A 24,710-nucleotide genomic window follows, 5' to 3' on the forward strand; every position below is an offset into this window, starting at 1 on the left:
GCACTGGGGGGACGTGTACCTGGCACTGGGGGCATATCTGGCACTGGGGGACATGAGTTTCTGGCACTGGGGCCATATCTGGCACTGGGGGGGGATGTGTATCTGGCACTGGGGGCAGAGCCGGATTAAGGCGATGGGGGGCCCGGAGCACTACAGACAGTGGGGCCCCTAATAAAGAGGCAGGCAGATAAATTATATAATCACAGGTATATATACACATATATACAGAGAGAAAGCAGGCCGGCACTCCAATTGTACATTTAATACTTGCCAAGGTGCTCTCCTGAGTGACGAACACCCATAGTACAGCAGTGACTTAATACAGAAAGAATCACACGACTAACAAGTCCTTCTTAGTCCAACGTTTCGGTGTTGCCACTTAAAAGTGGCAACACCGAAATGTTCGACTAAGAAGGACTTGTTAGTCGTGTGTGATTCTTTCTGTATTAAGGTGGTCATTCCGAGTTGATCGCAGCCAGCAACTTTTTGCTGCTGGTGCGATCAACTAATCCACGCCTATGGGGGAGTGTATTTTAGCTTAGCAGGACTGCGTTCACTTGTGCAGCCCTGCTGAGCTAAAAAAGTTTTGTGCTGCTGAGGAGTAAGGCTGGTTATACTTACCCTGTGCGACGGATCCAGCGACGTTCCTCCCAGCTTTGACATCAGACATCCGCCCTCCATTTGCCTGGACATGCCTGCGTTCGGACGACCACTCCTCGAAAACGGCATCCAACGGTAAGTATCCGCCCCGGAAAGCCTCACCGATGTCAATCTTCTTGCGTTCGGCGCTGCGTCTTCTTTGTTCGCTGTGCGCGCCTCCGTCGCCGGGCAACGACGCGCGTGCGCAATGCGCATGCCACGCATGAGCAGTTCCGACCCGTTCGCACCGCAGCGAAGAACCCCCAAAGTCCAAAGAGTGCCGCCATCAGTCACTGCTATATATATATATATATATATACACACACACACTATATAGTATATATACACACACATACACACACTATATAGTGTATATATACATATTTATATCTACGTATATATATATATATATAATATACACACACACGTGTGTATATATATATAAACACATATGTATATATATACACGTGTGTATATATATAAATACATATGTATATATATACACATATATATATATATATATATATATATATATATGTGTGACCCACAGCCTAAGATTTAAATTTTAATGTTAGCAGCAGGGGGAAGAAAAATCTTATAAAAAGCCAGCCTTACTGTTTGCAGACAGGCTGCTGTGACACAGGGCTCCACATGCCGCCCGGGATCAGCCCTCCTCCTTCTTCTCTCTGCTGTGCAGCCTGCGCGTCCAGCCAATGACTGAGCGCAGGCTGCTGTTTCACACGCTATTGGACAGCTGAGCCGTCGCTCAGCTGTCCTGTAGTGCTATGCGGCGCCGGCTCTGTCTGTACGTACAGCGGAGAGCAGGGACCGCAGCACCGTAGATCAGATCGGATCTGCGGTGGGCGGCAGGGGGCCCTTTTGGAAAGGGGGCCCGGGGTACTAACCCCCTGGGCCCCCGCCTTAATCCGGCTCTGACTGGGGGCATATCTTCACTGGGTAGACGTGTAGCTGCCAGTGGGGGCATATCTGGCACTGGGTAGACGCGTAGCTACCAGTGGGGGCATATCTGGCACTGTGGAGACGTGTAGTTGACAGTGGGGGCATATTTGGCACTGGGGGCATATCTGGCACTGGGGGACATTTGTATCTGGCACTGGGGGGACGTGTATTTGGCACGGGGGGCATATCTTCACTGGGTAGACGTGTAGCTGCCAGTGGGGGCATATCTGGCACTGGGGAGACGTGTAGCTGACAGTGGGGGCATATTTGGCACTGGGGGCATATCTGGCATGGGGGGACATGTGTATCTGGCACTGGGGGGACGTGTATTTGGCAGTGGGGGCATATCTGGCACTGGGGAGACGTGTTTCTGGCATTGTGGGCATATCTGGCACTGGGGGGACATGTGTATCTGGCACTGGGGGGCAGTGGCGTATCTACCCACTGGCCAGGATGACACTCGCCAGGGACGCCAGCCGAGCAGGGGGCGCCGTTCGACGGTGCCACCCTTGGCCAATGGGAGGAATTCCTTAAGCCGTAGTGTCTGCCAATACCTGCTGTGCCAAGCTGCCTGTGCATTGCCTGGGATGGAGGGCAGAGGATCGCTCAGCAGGCAGGAGCTGGCGCCGGTGTCCGGCACCGCAATGCACTACAGGGAAGAAAACTGAAAATAAATTACAACTCCCAGCAACCCTTGGTGTCGGGAGTTCCCGGCGATAAGGGCTGCTGGGAGCTGTAGTTTATTTTCAGTTTCTTCACGTAGTTTGATGGGGTGCCGGACACCGGCGCCAGCTCCTGCCTGCTGAGCGATCCTCCGCCCTCCATCCCAGGCAGCAGCTCAGCACAGCAGGTATTGCCAGACACTACGGCTATCTGCTGGATGGGAGGGGGGTGAGGACTACTATATGACTGTGTTGGGAGAGGTGGAGACTACGGCTATGTGCTGGGGGGACTACGGCTATTGCTTAGGGAGGTGGGGGCAATGGATATTTACTGGGAGGGAACTATGGCTATGTGCTGGGAGGGAAATGGGGACTATGACTATATGACTGTGGGGGCTTATCTGGCCCTGTGGGGGCATATATGTATCTGGCACCATGGGGGCATATCTGGCACCGTGGGGGCATATGTATCTGGCAATGTGGGGGCATATCTGGCAATGTGGGGGCATATGTGTATCTGGCACTGTGGGGGCATATCTAGCACTGTGGGGGCATATGTGTGTCTGGCACTGTGGGGGCATATTTAGCACCGTGGTGGCATATCTGGCACTGTGGGGGCATATGTGTATCTGGCACTGTGGGGGCATGTGTGTATCTGGCACTGTGGGGGCATTGGGGGTATATGTGTATCTGGCACTGCACTATTGGGGTCATCTGTGTTTCACGCCCGCATTTTCATTGGCCACGCCCCATGTGGCAAGTGGCCACACCCATTTTTTTGGGCACACAGTACCAATAAGATTTTTTTTCTACTTGTACCACTGGGTAGTGCACTGCACTGCACTTCTTTGCACTACTATTTGATCATACTACCTGGCCTTGGGTGGCATTGCCTTCTCAGCCAGGCCAGGCACTGCTGATGTCTCCTCAGTGTTAAAAGAATTACTGTGTGGGCATAATGTGTAAAGGGAACTGCTACTGTTTGGGCATGATGTGTATAAGGGTTACTACTGTGTAGCGTAATTTGAATTGGGGGAACTATTGTATGGTCATGCCCCTTTCCCACAAGATCATGTCCCTTTTTTGCACATGCATCTTCCCTATTTCAAATATGGGGGGCACCAGTCCCTTACTTTGCCAGGGGCGCCCGGACCCCTAGATACACCCCTGCTGGGGGGACATGTGTTTCTGGCACTGGGGGCATATATGGCACTGGGGGGACGTGTATCTGGCACTGGGGGCTTATCTGGCACTGGGGGGACATGTGTTTCTGGCACTGGGGGCATATCTGGCACGGGGGGGCATGTATCTGGCACTGGGGGCATATTTGGCACTGGGGAGATGTGTAGCTGACAGTGGGGGCATATCTGGCACTGGGGGCATATTTGGCATTGGGGGCATATCTGGCACTGGGGGGGCAGTAGCGGATCTTGCCACGGGCAAGCAGGACTTTTGCCCGGGGCGCCGCCTTCCGGTGGGCGCCGGCGCCATCCGGAGGGCGCCGCACCATGGCAAGATCCGCCACTGTGCAGAGTGCCCCCCAGGAGTGCCCCCGCGCTGTGCCTCCCCCCGCTGTGAGAAGGGAACCAGACGCTACGCGTCTAGTTTCCCTTCGTGGCGCTGGTCCCCCCCGCTGTGAAGGGAATCAGACGCTAAGCGTCTAGTTTCCCTTCATGGAGAGGACCTTTGCTGTGCGGTGCGCGATGACGTCATCGCGCACTGCACAGCATTGTAGCATAGACGCTAGGGGTCATAATTGACCTCTAGTGCCTATGCTGTGCTATGGGGGAGACGTCATGACTGACGTCTCTCCCATAGATCCGAGGAGAAGAGCGGCGCCGGGGGGAGGTCTGCAGGTCTGGAATCAGGAGCGGGGTATAGTAAGTATACTTTGTTTTTTTTGCTTTTTATTTCCTTTCAGCGGTGCTACAAATGGGGGCATGACTGACCACGCCCCCACATTAAGCCACACCCCTATATTTTGCCCGGGGCGCCACAAGGGCAAGAACCGGCCCTGCTGGGGGGACATGTGTATCTGGCACTGAGGGCATATCTGGCACCGGGGGGACATGTGTATCTGGCACTGGGGGCATATCTGGCATTGGGGGCATATCTGGCACTGGGGGAACATGTGTATCTGGCACTGGGGGCATATCTGGCACTGGGGAGATGTGTATCTGGCAGTGGGGGCATAGCTAGCACTGTGGAGATGTGTATCTGGCAGTGGGGGCATATCTGGCATTATGGGGACATATATGTGTCTGGCACTGTGGGGACATATATGTATCTGGCACTGTGGGGACATATATGTATCTGGCACTGTTGGGACATATTGTATATGTTTCTGGCCCTGTTGGGACATATTGTATAATTATCTGGCCCTGTTGGGACATATATGTATCTGGCCCTGTTGGGACATATATGTATCTGGCCCTGTTGGGACATATATGTATCTGGCACTGTTGGGACATATATGTATCTGGCACTGTTGGTACATATATGTATCTGGCACTGTGGGGGCACATATGTATTTGGCACTGTGAAGGCACCCATTTTTTTGGTGTTTTTATATGTATGTGGCACTGTACAGGGGCTTTATTTGTATGAGGCACTGTACAACATGACTAAAAATGGGGTTATGACACAAGGTCATACTCCTACAAACGTCAAACCGAAAGGTGTGTGCATAAAAATGGGGTGTGGCTTTGTGACAACTATGCCCGCCCCCATTTTTGCTCACGCGCCCGCATGATATGGCTCAAACACTTGACTACAGATCTTTTCTGGCTCTTTGACACTGACTGGTTGGCCACCCCTGCACTACACAGCTCTGCTGAAGCTGCGGCCGCACTGACAAATCTACTATATAAAAATTAAAATCTGTCCTTCTGTCTGTCTTTCTATACAAATCCACAGTTTACAAGCGAAGATCGTGAAATTTCACATACAAGTGTATTAAAACATGCTGGACGCAACTAAAACAATTTGAAATCCCTAGCACCCCTAGGGGGGCAGACAGCAGCACAGAGTATATCAGGAGACCGCATAACTCCGGAATTGCTGGACCCATGTACTCAAAAATTGGTACACATATGCCTTCCAATCTGCCAACAAACACTGTGGGAGGAAGACACCCCTAGCACCCTTAGGGGTGAGGCAGCAGCACTGAGTATTTCAGCAGACAGCATAACTCTGGAATGCCTGCAGCAATTTACAACAAACTTGGTACACATATGACTTACACTCTGGAAACAAACACTATGGGGGTCAGACACCCCGAGCACCCCTAGGGGTGGGACAGCAGCACAGAGTATGTCAGCAGCTAGCAAAACTGTGGAAGGCCTGGAGCAATTTACACCAAACTTGGTACACATCTGACTTCAAATCTTGGAACACACTCTGTAGGGTTAAACACTCCTATCACCCCTAGGGGTGTGACAGCAGCATAGATTATTTCAGGAGACAGCAAAACTATGGAAGGCCTGGAGCAATTTACACCAAACTTGGTACACATCTGACTTACAATCTGGGAACAAACTCTGTGGGGGTTAGACACCCCTAGCACCCCTAGGGATGGCACAGCGGCAGTATTTCAGAAGACAGCATAAATCCCGAATGGCTAGACCAATTTACAACAAACTGGGTACACATATGACTTACACTAGGGGAAAAAACAATATGGGGGTCAAACACCGCTAGCACCCCTAGGGCTGGGACAGCAGCACAGAGTATGTCAGCAGACAGCATAACTGTGGAAGGCCTGCAGCAATTTACACCAAACTTGGTATACATTTGACTTACAATCTCGAAAACACCCCTACCACCCCTAGGGGTGGGACAGCAGCACAGAGTACATCAGCAGACAGCATTACTGTAGAAGGCCTGCAGCAATTTACACCAAACTTGGTACACATCTGACTTACAATCTGGGAACATACTCCGTGGGGGTTATACACCCCTACCGCCCCTAGGGGTGGGACAGCAGCACAGAGAATTTCAGGAGACAGAATGCCTAGACCAATTTACAACAAACTTGCTACACATATGACTTACAAGCTGGGAACAAGCACTGTGGGGGTAAGACACCCCTAGGGTTGAGGCAGCAGCACAGAGTATTTCAGGAGACAGCATAACTCTGGAATGCCTGGAGCAATTTACAACAAACTTGCTACACATATTACTTACACTCTGGGAACAGACACTGTGGGGGAAAGACACCACTAGCACCCCTAGGGTTGAGGAAGCAGCCCAGAGTTTCTTAGCAGACAGCATAACTCTGGAATGCCTGGACCAATTTACCCCAAACATGCTACACATATTACTTATACTCTGGGAACAAACACTGTGGGGGAAAGACACCACTAGCACCCCTAGGGTTGAGGAAGCAGCCCAGAGTTTCTTAGCAGACAGCATAACTCTGGAATGCCTGGACCAATTTACCCCAAACATGCTACACATATTACTTATACTCTGGGAACAAACACTGTGGGGGTAACACACCACTAGCACCCATAGGGGTGGGCCAGCAGCACAGACTATATCAGGACATGTATGATATGTCAGTGATGACAGGGCTGCATGGGACAGCGCAGTAACATGATGTGAGGAGGGGAATGGAGGCAGCACGAACCCACACACTGAGAGTTATATAGTGGAAGTAGCATGGTCCCCCAGCAGCACATTGGGTTTTCATTTTATTGATGCTTTTTTATACTATGTTATTTATACTGTGTGTTTAATATTTAAATTCATTTTTGTAAACAAACATTCGATAAGCTGAAGGCTGCATAAGCCTGAGGCCATATAAGCGATCAACTTTTTGTGATTGGTTGTTAAATGACTAAGCAGTTGCTAGGCAGATCAGTTTTCCCGGTTGGTTTTTTCCTATTGGTTTAAGGGGTTGTGCATCAGGATGAAGAGGAGGGTCTTAGGTTAGTATATAGGGGGTGGCCATCTTGCTAGACTCCCTCTTGCCTTTCAGTTTATGCCCCAGGAAGGATAAGTACTATTGCTTATTTTCACTGCCTGTAAATTGTTTTTTTTTTTTTTAATTTCATTTGCCTTCTCTAGGGCATTATACAGTGCTGTGCCCCCTCTCTGCGTGTCATTGTCTACTTTTGCAGATTCTCCCCCCTCTGCCATGCCTCGTCCAAAACGTGCAGCTCCCCCCCGGCGCCTCGTGGATGCGGGGAGCGCCTTCCGCTCCCGCTCCCCGAGCGTTGCGCCACAGAGAGGACTTCCCCCTGTTTCAGACAGGCGGCGGGGACGGGCAGTTACAGCCCGCTCCCCTGCCGCACGGAGACGGGCGGCCAGCGGCCGCTCGTCACGTGGTGCCGATGCGCGCGGCTCGGCCGGGCTGCGCGTCCCGGCGCTCGCAGCGGGACGGGCCTCTCCTCTCCCTCCTGCCTCGGGCGTCTGCAGCACTTCCCCTCCGGCGGCCGGCGGCCGCTCTGCACGTGGCGCGGGTGCTCGCGGTCCGGCTGGGCCGCGCTCCCCGGCGCCTCCCGCGGGCGAAACGACTTCCCTCCCTCCTTCCATAAGTGCCTCCGGCCCTCCTCCTCCATCCCCGCGGTCGGCTCTCGGCGGCGTCCTGGGGGCACAAGCTGTGCCGGACGGCCGCGGCAGAGCTGCGGGGGGCGAGGGGGGGGTCAATATGCAGCTGGGGGATATGAGCCCAGGGCAGCGGGTAGCGGCTCCCGCTGTCCCCGGGACAATACAGGGCCCCATACTACCCCCCTCCAGCGGGGGGTTTAGCACACCGCACCTCAATTTAAATAATATTGGGCCGTTTGGGCCTAGTGTCGCCGGGGCGGGGGACGTGGCAGCGGCGGCCGCCACACCCGCCCCGGCGGCAGTCACATGGCAGGGTTTTCCCCCGGCCTCGGTGGCCTGCTCGGGCTCCTCCTGGGTGTCAGACGCCCCGACGCCAAACCCCTCTCCACGCCCTTCCCGGTCCTTTTCAGTTTGGGTCCACACAGACATCCGTCTCGGCGGCTTATATGACGCCCGGCGGGGCGCTTTCGGTAGCAGCGCAGCAAGGCTTCGCGGGGAGCCAGTCCTTCCCCGGGGGTTTTGCGTGGCCTCCGGCTCCAGCATTCCCCTTAGCCGCCAGCATGCCTTCCATGGGCTTCATGACGGTGTCCGGCACACAGTTTTCCCCGCACGGGGCCAGCGCGGGCGCCGGCGTGCAGTCCACGTGGTCGGTCGGTGGCCCCCGAGTCGCGGTGCCCTTGCCGGCCTTTGCGGGCCTGCAGTCAGGGCAGGCACCGGGCGGTGGGTATCAGGTGGCACAGAGTTGGCCCCCTCTCGCGGCGCCCCCTCAGTTCCTTCCGGCGTCATACGGATGGGCGGGGGCGGGCGGCTGCCTGCCGCATACGGCGTGGCGGCCGTCTTACCCCGCGAGTTTCGGTGCAGTGAGCGGGTCAGCCTTTACGCAGTCGATCGGGTACACCTCGGCGGGGGCCCCCTCCCTGCAGCTGCCGGGCGGCCATCCGCCACGGAACGGGGGGACGGGCTCTCCGCCTCCGCATTTGCGGACAAGTGTTAATGATGTTCTGGTTCCCCCGGTGCCGGTTGTCCCCTCTTTTTCTCCCTTGCAGGTTCCGTCTAATTCAGGGGCTACGCCCGTCACGAGGCGAAGGTCACGGACAAGCGCGACTGCGAACGTGGAGGTACGGCCATCAGCGGAGGCGGGTGCAGCGGACGACGCGGTTCCGGGTCCTTCAAACTCCGGTGAGCTAAATATTCCTTTACACGTTTCAACTTGTAGTTCCTCGTCTTCTAGCAGCGTATCATCCGGCTCTCCGCGGCGCCCGCGTAAATTAGCTAGGCTCATCGCGCGGCGAATGGCCAAGGAGGCGCACAAGGTGGCCGCTCCTGCGCAGGTGGTCCCCTCCGACCCTCCCCGTTACGGCGAGATGGTACATTGCGCCAACACGGCAGTGACAAGAGGGGTTCGTAAGCGCATGCGGGAAAAAATACGTAAGGGGAAGTATGTAGACATATTCACCCTTACAGAGGAAATGCGGCAGGGTTTTGACGCGGCCAAGAAACCGGGTGGTATTGGGGAAAATGCGTTTCGCAATTTTCACCAGTGGCTGCGTGGGTTTTTGGTGTTCATGGCTTGCTACACGGAATCGCGTCCCGCGGAGTATGCCAACTTGGTGAAATATTTGTTTTTAGTACACGATATGTACTTAAAATCCAAGGGTTCCGCGTGGCGGGATTACGACGAGAAGTTTCGTCGCAATCAGGATGGCAACCCCATCCTGCCCGCGGGTTTTAAGGATGTTGAGGTGTGGTTGGAGGTCACGCAGCAGGTCAAACCCACCCCGGACGTCACGGCCAAGAAGCCCGGGGCGGCCGGGGCGGTGGCTTCTCGATTGACGGGAAAAGGCAAGTGCTTTGCCTACAACGACGGCAAATGCGGCAAAGGAACGGGCTGTCGTTTTCGCCACTCATGCAGGTTGTGCGGAGCCAGTCACCCGGCCAAGGAATGCACCGCGGCGACAGGCGGTAAGCCTGCCGCTTCCACCGAGGCCGGTGGAATTGGCAAGTAAGGCCTTCTCCCCGATTATAGTTCCCGAGTTGCAGCGCTGGCTTACCTTGTACCCCGATGAGTCGGCGGCATCGTTTCTCTTGCAGGGCTTTCAGCACGGTTTTCGTTTGCCAATCCCGGATTCGGTGTATGTGGTTGCACGCCAGAATTTGAGATCGGCTCGGGAATTCCCGCAGGAAGTCCGGCGGAAGGTTGACGGGGAGATTGGGCTGGGGCGCATGGCTGGGCCCTACGCCCTTTCCCCGTTGCCCTCCTTGTGCATTTCCCCAGTAGGGGTAGTGACCAAGAAGGCCATAGGTAAGTTTCGTTTGATACAGCACTTGTCGCACCCGCCGGGGCTGTCGGTCAACGACGCTATCCCGGAAGCCCAATGCAGAGTTCGATGTCAGTCGTTTGACGACGCGCTGCGATTAGTGCGGGATTGTGGTCCGGGGAGTCTGTTGGCAAAATTGGACGTGGAGTCGGCCTTTCGGCTACTCCCGCTACACCCAGATTCCCTGCGGTTTCTGGGTTTCAAAATAGGGGGCGAATTCTACGTCGATCGGTGTCTCCCCATGGGTTGCTCTGTCTCCTGCGCCTACTTTGAGTGCTTTAGCACGTTTTTGCACTGGTGCGTCCAGACCGCCTCCGGGCAGATGGGGGTGGCTCACTACCTGGATGACTTTCTTTTTGTAGGCCCCGGAGACAGTTCGGTCTGTGGGGACATTCTCTCGGTGGCCAGGTCGTTATTCTGCGCTTTAGGGGTACCGGTTGCGCAGGATAAGTGCGAGGGTCCTTGCACTTGTCTTAGCTATTTAGGTATCGAGATTGACACGGTAGGGGGGTGCTGTCGCTTGCCCGAGGATAAGGTGCGGAAACTATTGGGTTTGATTACAGACTGTTTAGGAAAACGCAGGGTTCGGCTTAAACAGGTGCAGTCCTTGCTTGGTTCTCTCAATTTTGCGTGTCGGATTATCCCCATGGGTAGGATTTTCTGTCGCAAACTTGAGCGGGCCACCGCGGGGACGGTTCGACAGAATCACTCCGTGTACCTTTCCCGCGAGATCAAGGATGATTTGGGTCTCGTTCCTGGTGTCCTTCAACAGGGAAGTGTTGTGGCCCGCTCCTTGTTGTTCCAGTAAGCAGCTGCAGTTGTTCACGGATGCTTCAGGCAGTCGAGGTTTCGGCGCGTTCTTCGCTGGCTCATGGTGCGCTGCGGCCTGGCCGGCATCTTGGGTAACGCGTGGGTTTACCAAGAACCTGCTTCTGCTGGAATTTTTCCTGATCTTAGTGGCGCTTGAGTTATGGGCCGGACGGTTCGCAAATAGGGACATTTTGTTTCTTTGCGACAACTTAGGGGTAGTGCATGCGATTAATAACCAGCGTTCCTCATCTCCGCAGGCGCTGCGATTGCTAAGGCATTTAGTGTTGGTTTGTTTGCAGCGCAATATTAATTTTAGGGCTCGCCACGTACCTGGAGTTGACAATGGAATTGCGGATGCATTGTCCCGGTTCCAGTTTGACAAATTCAGGACGTTGGTTCCGGGAGCGGAGGCAGAGGGGTTACAGTGCCCACCTTCTGTCTGGCAGATGGTCGAAGCGGTTTAACGGCGTTGGCCAGGTGTGCACTGGCTCCCTCTACGCTACGAGCGTATGATGCTGCATGGCGGGATTGGTCAGCCTTTCAGAGTAGGTACGGGGTAGCAGGTGAGTCCTCGGCCGACGCCCTGTTGACCTTTGTTTGGGAGCATTACCAAAACGGTAGGTCAAAAGCGGCCATGGCTACTGCCCTTGCGGGCATCGCCTTTCACTCGCGACTCCACGGGACAACGGACCCCACGGGGTCGTTTGTCCTTTCCAGAGCGCTGAAAGGTTGGGCTAGGTTGCACCCGGCGCCTGCGGATTCACGTAGGCCTATAACGTTGCAGCTGCTAGCGGAATTGCTGCGTGTGCTACCTCGGATTGCGTCCTCGGAATTTGAGGTGGCATTGTTTAGTAGCGCGTATGCCCTGGCCTTTTTCGGGGCTTTTCGGGTGAGCGAGCTAGTGGCGAGCAGCAAGGCATCCCGGGAATCGGGTCTGCTCTACGAGAATGTGCGCTTGCAGGAGGGCCTGTTGCTCTGTAGGATTGTGCGGTCCAAGACAGATCAAACAGGTCGGGGTCGCTGGTTGTCCTTGGAGGCTCAGGGAGGTATGGGCGTTTGCCCGCTGCGGTTGACGCAAGAGTATGTGCGGTTAAGACCTCCGGGGGGCAACCAGTTGCTGGTGCACGCGCAGTTGGACCCTCTGACAAAGTTTCAGTTCTCATCGGTGTTCAAGAAATGTTTGACGGCGTTGGGCTTGCAGGAGGCGGACTTCGGTACTCATTCCTTTCGGATTGGGGCGGCTACCCATGCGGCGGCCGCTGGTTCATCACCAGCGGCTATTCGGGAGTTGGGTCGCTGGAAGTCGGCCTCCTATAAGTCCTATGTCCGTATAGATAAGTTATAAGTGCGCCTGTTGCGCTAACCCAAAAACGTGTTTACTCGTCGGTTTTTGAACGCTTACCGTTCAGGAATCGAGGGTGTGAAGCGAATTTTTAAAATTTTTCCTCCGAGGGGGCCTAATTTCAATTGGCTGTTCTACCAAGGTCCACGGGAGGTTTTTTGAGTTTTCTCCTTCACTTGGGTTTTATTGGTTACGTTGTGTTTAAGTTACAGATTATGTGCATAATCTGACATTAGGATATTTTCTTTTACAGCTGTCAGCAATTTTGGAGACCACATATGGATGGTTGGTCATTCATATGTTTTTTGGGCGGAGAAACATCCCATGGCATCTAGGGCGACTGAGATTTTTGGGTCCCGGCAATGTAGATGGTTAGGTGTTAGGGGCATGTTATGGGGTGATTTGTTGCGCGTCCTTTTTTCTAGGGAGCGCCGCTGGGGTCGCCCCAGTTGTATTATCATTCATCTGGGTGGTAATGATCTGGGCCGAGTTAAAGGCATAGACTTGATTTTGTCTATAAAGGCGGATGTGGTGGCGATACGTTGTCACTGGCCTGGGGTATGCATTGTCTGGTCGGAAATGGTGCCCCGTTTCCATTGGCGTGGTGCGGTGCGTTTCTCGGCGCTGGAGAAAGCACGCAAAAAGGTGAACTCGACGGTGTCTCTGTTTGTCAAGGCCATAGGCGGAGTGGCAATTAAGCATCCTCTGCTGGTGCTGCGGAACAGGCAGTTCTATAGAGACGATGGGGTTCACCTTTCTCCGGAAGGAGTGCAGTTTTTTCTGGAAGATATTTTCGGTCTTTTTCGTTAGAGCTAGTTAGTTTCTGGTTGGTTAAGGTTCTGTTTGCGGATGGCGGTGGCGGTTTGGAAAACCTTGGTGGCGGGAAATCGCTGCCAACCAGCTGTCACACAGGCATAAGTGGTCATTGTGGGGCTCCCTCTTTAAATGGACGGCAGGTGTGTCCTTTTCTTGCGGTTGGACATTTAGACGTTCCCCTGCGGGAACCGAACGTTTGCCAGAGAAAGAGGGGTAAGGCCAGCACAATGCGGGTTATGCGGGAAGGAGGCGGGGTATGTGTACTCCCCTCCTTGGTTTGGTGGTTTGTCATCTAGGTGACGGGTGCTGGTGTTTGGCAGCGGTTTTCTGTTTGCCATCCTCCAAACTAAAGTTAATATATATTCAATTCAATTCTAATTCGGCCTCAATTATTAGTTTAAAGAGTTGGTCAGCGATTAATAAACATCGTCTGACCTTTAACTCCAGCTACTGTGTCCGTGTCTTTATTTCAGTGTGTGGTGTGGTTTTATTTAGTGATAAGCTAGCTTAAGTAAAAGGTTTATGTAATCACAATAAAGTTATGAGCGGCTTATTAAAATCCCGGGCAACACCGGGTACTCCAGCTAGTTTATAATAAAGTATCTTTGGGATAATTTACACCAGGACTCATTTTTTTTTGATTAATAAATATTTTTTAAACAACAAAAACTCCATTTAAGATGGCGCCATTACTTATGGGCCAGTGCTCTGGACTTGCCCCCCAGGCTAAAAGTTACCAGCCAGCCCCTGGTGGAGCGGCAGTCTCATCATTGTGGCCTCGCCTACTGCGGTTTACAGCTGCAATTGGCAGCACTTACAGTGGGAACGAGGCTAGGCGGCACCTAGGCTCCACCCCCCAATTTTCAAAGTCGTAACTGGTGGTATTTTATGGCTGGGGCTAAATGACACAATTTGCATTAAATAGCATTACCTAGCCCCCTAGTCAGTCATTGTAGTCAGCCAGTGGGCGGAACTGGGAGACTAGCCAACTCTGTTGGGAAGCTGGGAGAGCCCCCCCAAAATTCGTCACTCTCCCTGACCCTCCAGGAAAGTTGGCAAGTAAACTTTAACTGGGTAAAAATATATATTTGTCAACAATGGGGCCGATTCAATTCAGTGCCATTTTCCCTCGCAACTCCACGAAGGTGCAAGGGATTACATTCAATGTCGGCGGGTGCTACTTGCCGTTACAAAACAGCACATTAATTAATTGCGTTTCCCCAAATTAATTTCTAGCTCGACTTCGGTTATGTTTAAAATTAAAAAAGTTTTTACTGGTTTTCTGTTTGTATAACGTTAGTGATTATCTTACCTGTGATCAAAGTGTTGTCACTGCAGTAAAACTAGATCTGTTCCCCCGTTGTTAGGAGAACGCGGTACTTCCCTGAGTCACATTGATAACAATTATATGCTGTAATGGCTCATTTTCCTCTTGTCAGTATAGAGCTGAGCATTCTGGCACTGCAGAACTAGTTATTTATCACTGCCATTGAGAAATTGACTTTAACTTAATCACATTTACCGTGTCAGCTGCAGTTAGGTTTTCTGGTACAAATTCCACGCACCCCCCTCGTATTAAAATGCCACTTTAATGCACAGAACGAGATGAGAAAATTCTTTATTTTGTATGACTCTGCTGTTTATGTATGAAGTACAGTGTTCCGCAGCAATGTATGAAGCGAATGTCACATGAGAATCCAGTGATCATAGTTTAACCAAACCTAGGGGCTCATTTATCAAAGAGTGATAAGACTCATTGTGAATGATAAAACTCATTGCATATGATAAATAGTGCTCCAGCCAATCAGCTCATAACTGTCATGTGTTCAGCTCCAGTCTTAACTGTCATTTGTTTGAAAAATGACAGTTGGGAGCTGATTGGCTGGAGCAAAGCGTTTTATCACTCGTTGATAAATACGCCCTCTAGCCTTAGAGATACTGTAGGTTGTTGTTGTGCATCTACAAACATCAGCACACCTTGACATCTACAGGCTGTCAGGGGCATGCTGAACCTAGTAGTTCCACAATAGACGAAGAGCTGGTAGAGCAGCTGGAGAGACTCAGCGACTGTCTTTGCCTGCTGGGACTTGTAATTCCACAACAGCTGTAGAGTCACAAAAAAGAGGATGATTTTAAAAAAACGTAATTCTACTTATTCATATTGGGGGTCATTCCGAGTTGATCGCTCGCTAGCAGTTTTTAGCAGCCGTGCAAACGCATAGTCGACGCTCACGGGGGAGTGCGAACGCCTGTGCAGCAGAGCGCCTGCAAACACATTTTGTGCAAAACAAGACCAGCCCTGTAGTTACTTATCATGTGCGATGTTTGCTGCGACGAGTGACATGGTAATGACGTCAAATACCCGCCCAGCAAACGCCGGCCACGCCTGCGTTTTTCCAAACACTCCCAGAAAAAGGTCAGTTGACACCCATAAGCGCCCTCTTAATGTCAATCTCCTTGCGATCGGCTGTGCGTTTGGAATCGTCGCTAGAACCAGTGCAAAACCACAAAGGACTTTGTACCCGTACGACGCGCGTGCGCATTGCGGTGCTTGCGCAGATTAGCCATTTTTTTACTGAACGCTACGCAGCGAACAACGGCAGTTAGCGATCAACTCGGAATGACCCCCATTGTCCTGATGGAATTTCGTCCCCCAAAGTAACATTGCTGCAGCTTTGTGGTGATGCATGCTTACCTACTCTCCAGATGCAGCGAGACATACTCCTGCATCCTGCCCATTTCCTAGTGACTAGACACACCTGACACTGGCCTCCGGTCCAGCAACTCCCAGAGGCCAGATAAATACAGTCTGCAAGTAAGCTGTGTGAGGATGACATACAGTACATACAGACACTGATGTGGAGTTGTTGGAAAAATAGGTGTAAATTACTATTTAAAAAAAATGAAAACATGGAAAAAGATCATATTTCAGTACATACGGTATGCAGAGCCGGCAATATTAAGACGTGCACTGCTCCGCACCAGCAGAATATGCGCCGGTTTTATGACAGCATTATTAACCCTATAGCAGGTGCAAAAGTAAGCTTTGTTACAGGTGTATATGTGCATTTCTGCAGATCTGCATAAGTCAAATTTACATAAAGACACGTTTACTGTAGTTGGCATAGGTTAGTATATATCTTGGGCCTAACAGTTTGGAGTTTGTATGTTCTCCCTGTGCTTGCATGGGTTTCCTCTGGGTGTTCCGGTTTCCTCCCACATTCTTAATTGGCTTCAGTGACGGCTCCAGAGGTGGGTCTGCAGCACGGTATCCGTACTCCAGGTCGACACCAAAAAGGTCAACACGCCTTAGGTCGACACAAATTGGTCGACACACCTCGGGTCTACATGGACAAAATGTCGACATGAAAAAGGTCGACATGAGTTTTTCAAAAAAAAATTATTTTCATTTTTTGAACCTTTTCATACTTTACGTTTCAAGCGGACTACGATTGGGAATGGTAACATGCGCCGAGCGCAGCGGTAGCAGAGCAAGGCATCTTGCCCGAAGCATGGCGAATGAAACGAGCCATGCGAGGGGACGCGGTGCGCTAATTGGGGTTCCCAGTCACTCCCAGTCACTCTACGAAGAAAACGACACCAAAAAACATAAAAAACTCATGTCGACTTTTTTCCATGTCAACCTTTTGTCCATGTCGACCTAAGGCGTGTCGACCAATTGGTGTCGACATTTTTAGTGTCGACTTGGAGTCCCAGACCCCTGCAGCATAGTCCAAAATTCAAATTGGGGAGACGCACCAACTGCCAGTGAGTCAGTTTGAAATGACAGTTGGTGTGTCTCCCCTCTTCGAATTTTGGACTGAGCTGCAGCCCAACCTCTGCAGCCGCCACAGATTGGCTCCCAACAAAAACTAACCCTAGTGTGTGCGTGTACATGTGTATAGGTAGGTACATACATACATGCCCTCACTTTCTCCTCTGCTCCTTGGTACATGTCCTACATGATCTCCATGGGGGTAAATTTACTAAGGTGGGAGTTTTTTTAGAACTGGTGATGTTGCCCATAGCAACCAATCAGATTCTACTTAACATTTGTCTGATTCTACTTAACATTTGTCTAGCTGCTTCTAGAAGATAATAAATACAATCTGATTGGTTGCTATGGGCAACATCACCAGTTCTAAAAATCTCCGACCTTAGTAAATTTACCCCCATGTGTATGTGAGGTGCGCTGCTAAGCAATTTAATAGGGACAGGGGGGCAAAAAACAGGTATGAATTGTACATGTAATATTGTATATTTTATGCTTGGTGCTCCAAATAGCGGTTAACATGTCATTTAGGGACGCTCAACTCCCAAGCATCACATACATATAATATAATCTACAGTAGTATTATATTTTATTTGCTTCCTGCAGACACAGTTTCACAGCCAAATTGAGTGTGCAATTTTGTTTTATTCCCCATTTCTAGTATTCAATGTCATTTCTGTGCTTCTGGCTCAGTATAAGACAGTAATGTTCACTGTCACAGACGTTACACTTTCGGATTTGAGGTTCTCCAGCAATGTTCTCAAAGCTTTGTTCTGTTTATAGTCATACACGTAAGCCCCTGTGCAGCCACCTCACTTTTCCTAATTACTGTTTGATGACACTATGGATTTTCTTTTTACCCTCCCAAGGTGACTACAAATTAAAAATGTCTAGATTTTAGCAACCAATCAGATTCCAGCTATAATTTATCTAGTACAGTCTAAAAATTGATAGCTCGAATCTAATTGGTTGCTATGGCCAATATTTCTACTTTTATTTTTTAGTAAATGTATGTACAGTGGGGGTCATTCCGAGTTGTTCGCTCGTTATTTTTTTGTCGCAACGGAGCGATTAGTCGCTAATGCGCATGCGCAATGTCCGCAGTGCGACTGCGCCAAGTAAATTTGCTATGCAGTTAGGTATTTTACTCACGGCATTACGAGGTTTTTTCTTCGTTCTGGTGATCGTAATGTGATTGACAGGAAGTGGGTGTTTCTGGGCGGAAACAGGCCGTTTTATGGGTGTGTGCGAAAAAACGCTACCGTTTCTGGGAAAAACGCGGGAGTGTCTGAAGAAATGGCGGAGTGTCTGGGCGAACGCTGGGAGTGTTTGTGACGTCAAACCAGGAACGAAACTGACTGAACTGATCGCAGATGCCGAGTAAGTGTGGAGCTACTCAGAAACTGCTAAGAAGTGTCTATTCGCAATTCTGCTAATCTTTCGTTCGCAATTTTGATAAGCTAAGATTCACTCCCAGTAGGCGGCGGCTTAGCGTGTGCAAAGCTGCTAAAAGCAGCTTGCGAGCGAACAACTCGGAATGACCCCCAGTACCTCTAATGTGTTCAAATGCTGCTTCATGAGTTCCCAATTGTGGTCTACCATTTTCCTGTCTATATCCCAACTGATAAAATATCTCTACTCGCTATTGTATGTGTTTATGAGGTAAGAGCAGAGGATTTTACCTATGGGATACAACCCCCTCCGCCCCCCCAAATAAAATCAGCCACATTAGTGAACCGGTTGCAGTCCGTGACTGCACTGGCTACACTGTGACTGGCAGTGACTTCCCATTGGTAGTGCCACCTGCCAATCACCTGCAAGACAGGCAGTCCCAGTGGGAGGTGTTTCCTCCCTCTGGAACTGCCAGTCTGGGCTGCGATTAGCAGAGAGCGTGCTTCCTGTGGGAAACCACTCCCTGCCTTATCATCAGCCCTAACCAGCTTTTATGGGCTGCAGCTGATGCAGTCTGCAAAAGCGTTAATATGTGCATGCGTAGTCCCATTGCCGATTGTGCGCATGCAGCTGCTGCGGTGCCTGTCAGATGCATTGCGCAGGTGCTAGGACCTGATCAGTGGCTGGGGCTATCTGCTCTCCTCCTCTTCGGACAAGGGCAGCACATGTAGCGGCAGCCCCTCTCCTCCAAACAGGTAGGAGCCACCGCTGGGCAGACAATTCTTAATACAGTTTTTCACTCCAAGACAATACAAGCTCTAGCACATGGAAATGATTAATGATGTGAGATTGATAGTTAAGGGGGGTACTCACGGAGCGATCGCTGCTTAAAATCTAAGCAATCTGACAAGATTGCTTAGATTTTAAGCATCATCGCTCCATGTGTATGTCCCACAGCGATAGCGATGCGCAGCCCCGCGCATCGCTATCGCTGATGCCAATCTAGCAGGTCGCTCATTTCACCGGCAGGGTGAAATGAGCGCCCCCCCCGTCTCCCCCTGCACGCTCAGCACACATCGCGCTGTGCTGAGCGCCGGGAGAGATGTGTGCTGAGTGGTTCGCTCAGCACACATCTCTCCCGCATTGGCCAGTGAGTACTGGCCTTTACACCCTATGCAACAGCCTTGAAATTGTACTTTAATATCAATCTACACTAAAGCATGCCTGTATCTAAAAGATTATTTACATTTGTCTGTCATATTGTTGTCATGTTTTAATTATGAAAATATGTCATTTTAACCATTTCAATACCTTTTGTCACAACGGCAAAAGTAATTGTAATTTCCTTAAACCAAAAAGCCTGTTCCCCCTCTGCGTAGGATAAGACAGGAATATGTTCCAATCACATTGTGGACAGAGCAGAGCAGTGTAAGGCATATTTTTGTGTGAGCCAGGCAAAACCCCGAGGTTGTAGGAACATTGGGTTGATCGCACGTAGCAACTTTTTGCTGCTCGTGCGATCAACTAGACGCCGCCTATGGGGGAGTGTATTTTAGCATAGCAAGGCTGCGATCGCTTGTGCAGCCAATGCTATGCAAAAAAAGTTTTGTGTAAAACAAGACCAGCCCTGCAGTTACTTACCCTGTGCTATGGATCCAGCGATGAAGGTCCCGGAATTGACGTCAGACATCCGCCCTCCAAACGCCTGGACACGCCTGCGTTCGCAGCTCCACTCCCAGAAAACGGTCAGTTGACGCCCCGGAACGCCTTCCTCCTGTCACTCTTCTTGCGATCACGGCAGTGGTTGCTTTCGTCGTTATTCCAGTCGTTGCCCAGCGACAGCTGTCGCTGGGCAACAACGCGCGTGCACATTGCGGCCGGCGCACATGCTCAGAACCCACCCGTTTGCACTGCTGCGACAAACATGACCCCCAATGTCCCTTTAAGAATTATGTTGATTCCCTTGTTTTTTTCATTGTATATTTTACATTTGATTGTTCAGCATGTAATTTGTAGGGTGTTTTAGATGGGTGCGCTAACAGGCTGTGCTTGAAAAACGACAGTTAATTGGTTGGTATTTTATCTCTTTCCACTTTAACTCTCTACAAGCATTGATAAATCTCCCCATGTTTGAAAAATGACAGTTAAGGGCTGATTGGTTGGTTCTTGGGGGCGATGTAGTGAAATGAAGGGGGTTATATACAGTAAGTAGGGATTAGACTGTAAATGTGACAGTTTTTATGCGACTTTCCGAGATTTAAAGCAATCATTTTTTTCTTTAAATAAAAAACTTTTATAAACGCGCACCCTATTACATCCCCCTCAGTGTGTTCTGTGCTAGAAACTTCCCCTGTTCGCCTTATGCAGGCAAAACAGCTGCCTCCCCTGCGTATATCTTGTTCCAGTCCTGATCCAGAATTCATATTTGAAAATGAAAAGGTTTCACATACAATAGCAATTGGCATTTTGTGGTCGTCATTGCTCAGTCTAGTGTTGCAATTTCACTCATTGGCAAAGGGCAATATTTATATCCTAGTCTATTTAAGTAGAACAGATGGATTATTGGATTATTATGTACAAATACACCTATATAAGGGGCATTGACTTCATCATATATATTATCTATGGTGCTTTCTCTTAGAATTTGCAACAATTTCTGAGAATTTCTGTGCAAATTTCACCCTGATAATACAGGTTTTACCAAGCCTCTCTCCACTGCTGTGATACATCTCACACAATGCGCTTACACAATAGCCTGAGCAAAACACACTGCAAGATGAAAAAAAAACATTAGTATAATTTAGGCTTAATGGAGTTCTCATCCTCTGTCTCCTACTTGTCCCCTGATAATTTCTGTCAGTTGCATCTTCTTGAAACAATTCTTTATGGTAATCAAGACATCATTATGACTGCGGCATTGTGCACCCAGCCTTGAATTCCTGCATCTTGTCTCACAAATGCACCCTACTAGTGGTGAAACTTCTAGGAGTTAAATAAAAGGAGAAATGGAAACAGCGGTTGAGTGTCTGTGACCAGGGTTATACAGTATTTTGAACAAGGCAATGAAAACCAAGGCATCCACTAATCATATTTGCTAGCTAGAGAGAGCATTCAGATTGCATTGCTCTTTCTTTGGGTTTTCCCAGTGATAAAACTGGGGGATTAGGTTTCAGTATTTAACTCACTTTCTCTATCAATAAAACCATCAGCAGATGACTATTAGCAGAGGACCATCAGCAGAAGACTACCACCACAGATGACATCAGAAGAAGACCATCAACAGAAGACCATTAGCAGATGACCATCAGAAGAAGAACATTAGCAGATGACCTTCCGCAGAAGACCATCAGCAAAAGTCCACAATAGAAGACCATCAACATAGTAGCTTTTTGTCTCCTTTTCCACATGAACAGGCAAAAAGGAGACTACCTGGCCTAGTAGCCAGTAGCCAGCATAGTACTGTCTAATAGGTCGATGTGAAAGACTAGTTGGATGTCAGAGAAGAGAGCTCGCTCCAAGCCAGCTTCCTCTACACTTCACATCTGTCCTGCTTTGATGGTTTTAGGAAGCCTGCTTGTGACAGAACATAACGTATATACATGCTGGATAAAATGCTTTCTCCTGAGTGAACTGGTTTGGACATAAGGCAAAATATTGTTATGCCACTAATAGAATAATAACATCATTGGTTCTCTTGATTCAGTATTTGTAACGTGAACAATAGATAGGGATGGTCATGGAAGGGGTCACCATCAATGGTGTGTGGTGAGAGGGCTTGTCTTTCACCTGAATTATCTACATTCCTGTGGAATCAGCTCCCTCCAAGGGAGACTAAAGTAAAACCTGTGCAGTCTGCACTAGCAGTGGAGGTTTGGAATTCTGGGTTTTCCAAGCTGCACAGATGCAGCAGGAACCCATCACTGAGAGACAGGAAAGGTTAAGACTCTCATTCTCCTAATGTTCTGGGCACTGATGCTGAATTGCAGCCAAGTAGTAGGCCAGAGTCTTTAGTGCCAGGGACTGATGATATTGGCTGTGCCAGAGGAGCATAGCAGATTGTGGCTGCAGGCCATTGCAGCAGACTGATCACTAAGTGCTTTAGTGCTGGGACATTTACCTTTCAGCTGTTTGTTTGTTTGTTTGTTTAATGTGCCTGTTTGCCCAGGCTTATATCTATGCATGTTAAAGTGCACAGTCTGCTGCCAGTAAAGACACAGCTTCACCAGGAACTTGCCTGAGTCCTCATTTCTACAACCCTGTTACATTTGCCATTGGTACTTTGCATAAATGGCATGAGACCATGGGTGCTAAACCATCAATGGTCTCACTCACTCATCGATGGACATTCCTATTGTTAGCAGCAGGCCAATCAGGGATGGGTGTGGGACTGAACAGCCTCCTGGAGGTAATCTCAGTTCACCATTGCAACTAGCTTCATATACTTAGAATTGCCAGGGATCTGATGCAGGAGCAAATAACTCTATGGGGGGAATTCAAATGTTTGAAAAGTCAGTTGGGTGTCTATTTTTTCCTATCTAATAGACAGGAAAAAACAGACACCCAACTGACTTTTCAAACAATTGAATACCCCCCTATGTGTTAGGTGTCTGACTGTGTTTTGCATAAGGTGCGTGTTTGAAATACAGGGGGATGTAACTGTAGGTACACATATATTCTGTCAATCAACTGGGCCTGAGTCACCATTACAACAGCTATCGGGTTAAGTAGTAAGTTTGCCCTTTTGTCTTTATTAATATTATTATAATCATGATGATTATTATTATTATCTAAGTGAAGCATATTTTATTATGCAGTGTAGCATTTAACTAATTATACTATAGATAAGGAAAACACCAACAGACAGGGGATTAGTTGTATTGATGAAATTGACCAAATTGTAAGTTTCATAGATGAAAGATCTGCTTAGACAAAATGGCAAAATAAGTAACAGATCTTGGAGAAGGTGTATATATAGCCTGCCTCAGTTATGTATAGTATAGGTTGTCATACTGTAGTTTTCAGTAAGCATTACTTGGAATTCTCTACACAAGGTGACCCTGAGATGGAATATGATATCAATCTTTCCAGGTAGAACACTAAGTTGCTGAATCTGTACTTCTAAAATCAGAATTAATTGCCTTCTTGAATGACAAGTATTGAAAATGAGACAGATGCGTTAGACAGATACCTCAATTTAACGAATACTGTAAGTATGAAAACCACCAATACAGTAACAGAGGGTCTACAACTAAAAGTAAGTGTATAAACAAATGAATGACACTTACAGATCAGTGACTACCATGATATGACAGTATGGGGCTGAGTGATTTTGAGGCTATAACCGTAAGCTCTGAGATGCTGTAAAGTGTCAAAAAAAACTAAGAGGGAGATTTATCAAAGCGTGGATTGAGATAAAATAACAACTAATCAGCTTCTGTCATGTTATAGGGCATAGGCCATAGCCATGGAGAGAGATAAAGTGGAAGGAGATAAAGTATCAACCAATCAGCACCCAACTGTCATGTTACAGGCTCTGTTTAAAAAATAGCAAGTAGGAGATGACTGGTTGGTACTTTATCTCCTTCCGCTTTATGGAGTATTTTTACTAAACTGTAGGTCTTTAGAAAGATTCTACTTATTTATCTAGCACCTTCTAGAAGATAAAAAAAACAAAAAACACCTGCGCTCTGTTGCTATTAAAAGGGGTATATCCCCCTAGTAGATTAAGTAAAAAATTAATTAATAATCAATATAAAGGACGGTAGGTTTAAGTTGAATTAATATATAATCAATTTAATTAGAATAATGTCTAAAAACACAAGATGTCTTTCACATAAAATCACCTCAATAAATGAATTCATAGGTCAAAGAACATTCACCAAACCCCTTAGGAGAAATATGTCATACCCTAGGCTAGGATTCCCTCCAGAATATAGTCCACACTGACGGATAGAATTGCAAGTGAGTGGTAGAGTTCAATGGGTCCCTTTTAAGCACAAAGTGCAAGCTTTTCCATGCAGGTAGGGATGTCTCCAATCTCACCGTAGGTGGTAGTGTCCAGAGGAGAGAGTCCAATTAGTGCCGTCCGGGTAAAATTTAAAAGAAGATTCTCCAGTTCCAAAGAGGGGATAATTGTGAAATGTCCAGCAATATCGTCTCAACGCGTTTCGCTGGTGTTGACAGCCAGCTTCCTCAGGAGTGAAATTTCACTCCTGAGGAAGCTGGCTGTCAACACCAGCGAAACGCATTGAGAGAAAGAAGATTCTCCAGTTCCAAAGAGGGGATTATTGTGAAATGTCCAGCAATATCCACTCAACGCGTTTCGCTGGTCCAAAATTCAAACTAGGGAACTACACCAACTGCCACCCCAAACACTGCCAAACATGGCTGGCCGGGACTCACTGGCAGCTGGTGTGGATTCCTTATTTGAATTAGGGATTGTGCTG

At 49.2% G+C, this 24,710-nt stretch overlaps 1 protein-coding gene across 1 annotated transcript in view; it reads right to left on the minus strand.

The window, feature by feature from the left end:
* LOC134928783 (protachykinin-1-like) overlaps window positions 1-24,710 on the minus strand; it is a 65,841-nt gene that overhangs the window by 27,215 nt on the left and 13,916 nt on the right. The gene's annotated exons all lie outside the window — the stretch shown is intronic.

Source organism: Pseudophryne corroboree, chromosome 5, assembly GCF_028390025.1.
Source record: "Pseudophryne corroboree isolate aPseCor3 chromosome 5, aPseCor3.hap2, whole genome shotgun sequence".
NCBI classification, from domain to species: domain Eukaryota; kingdom Metazoa; phylum Chordata; class Amphibia; order Anura; family Myobatrachidae; genus Pseudophryne; species Pseudophryne corroboree.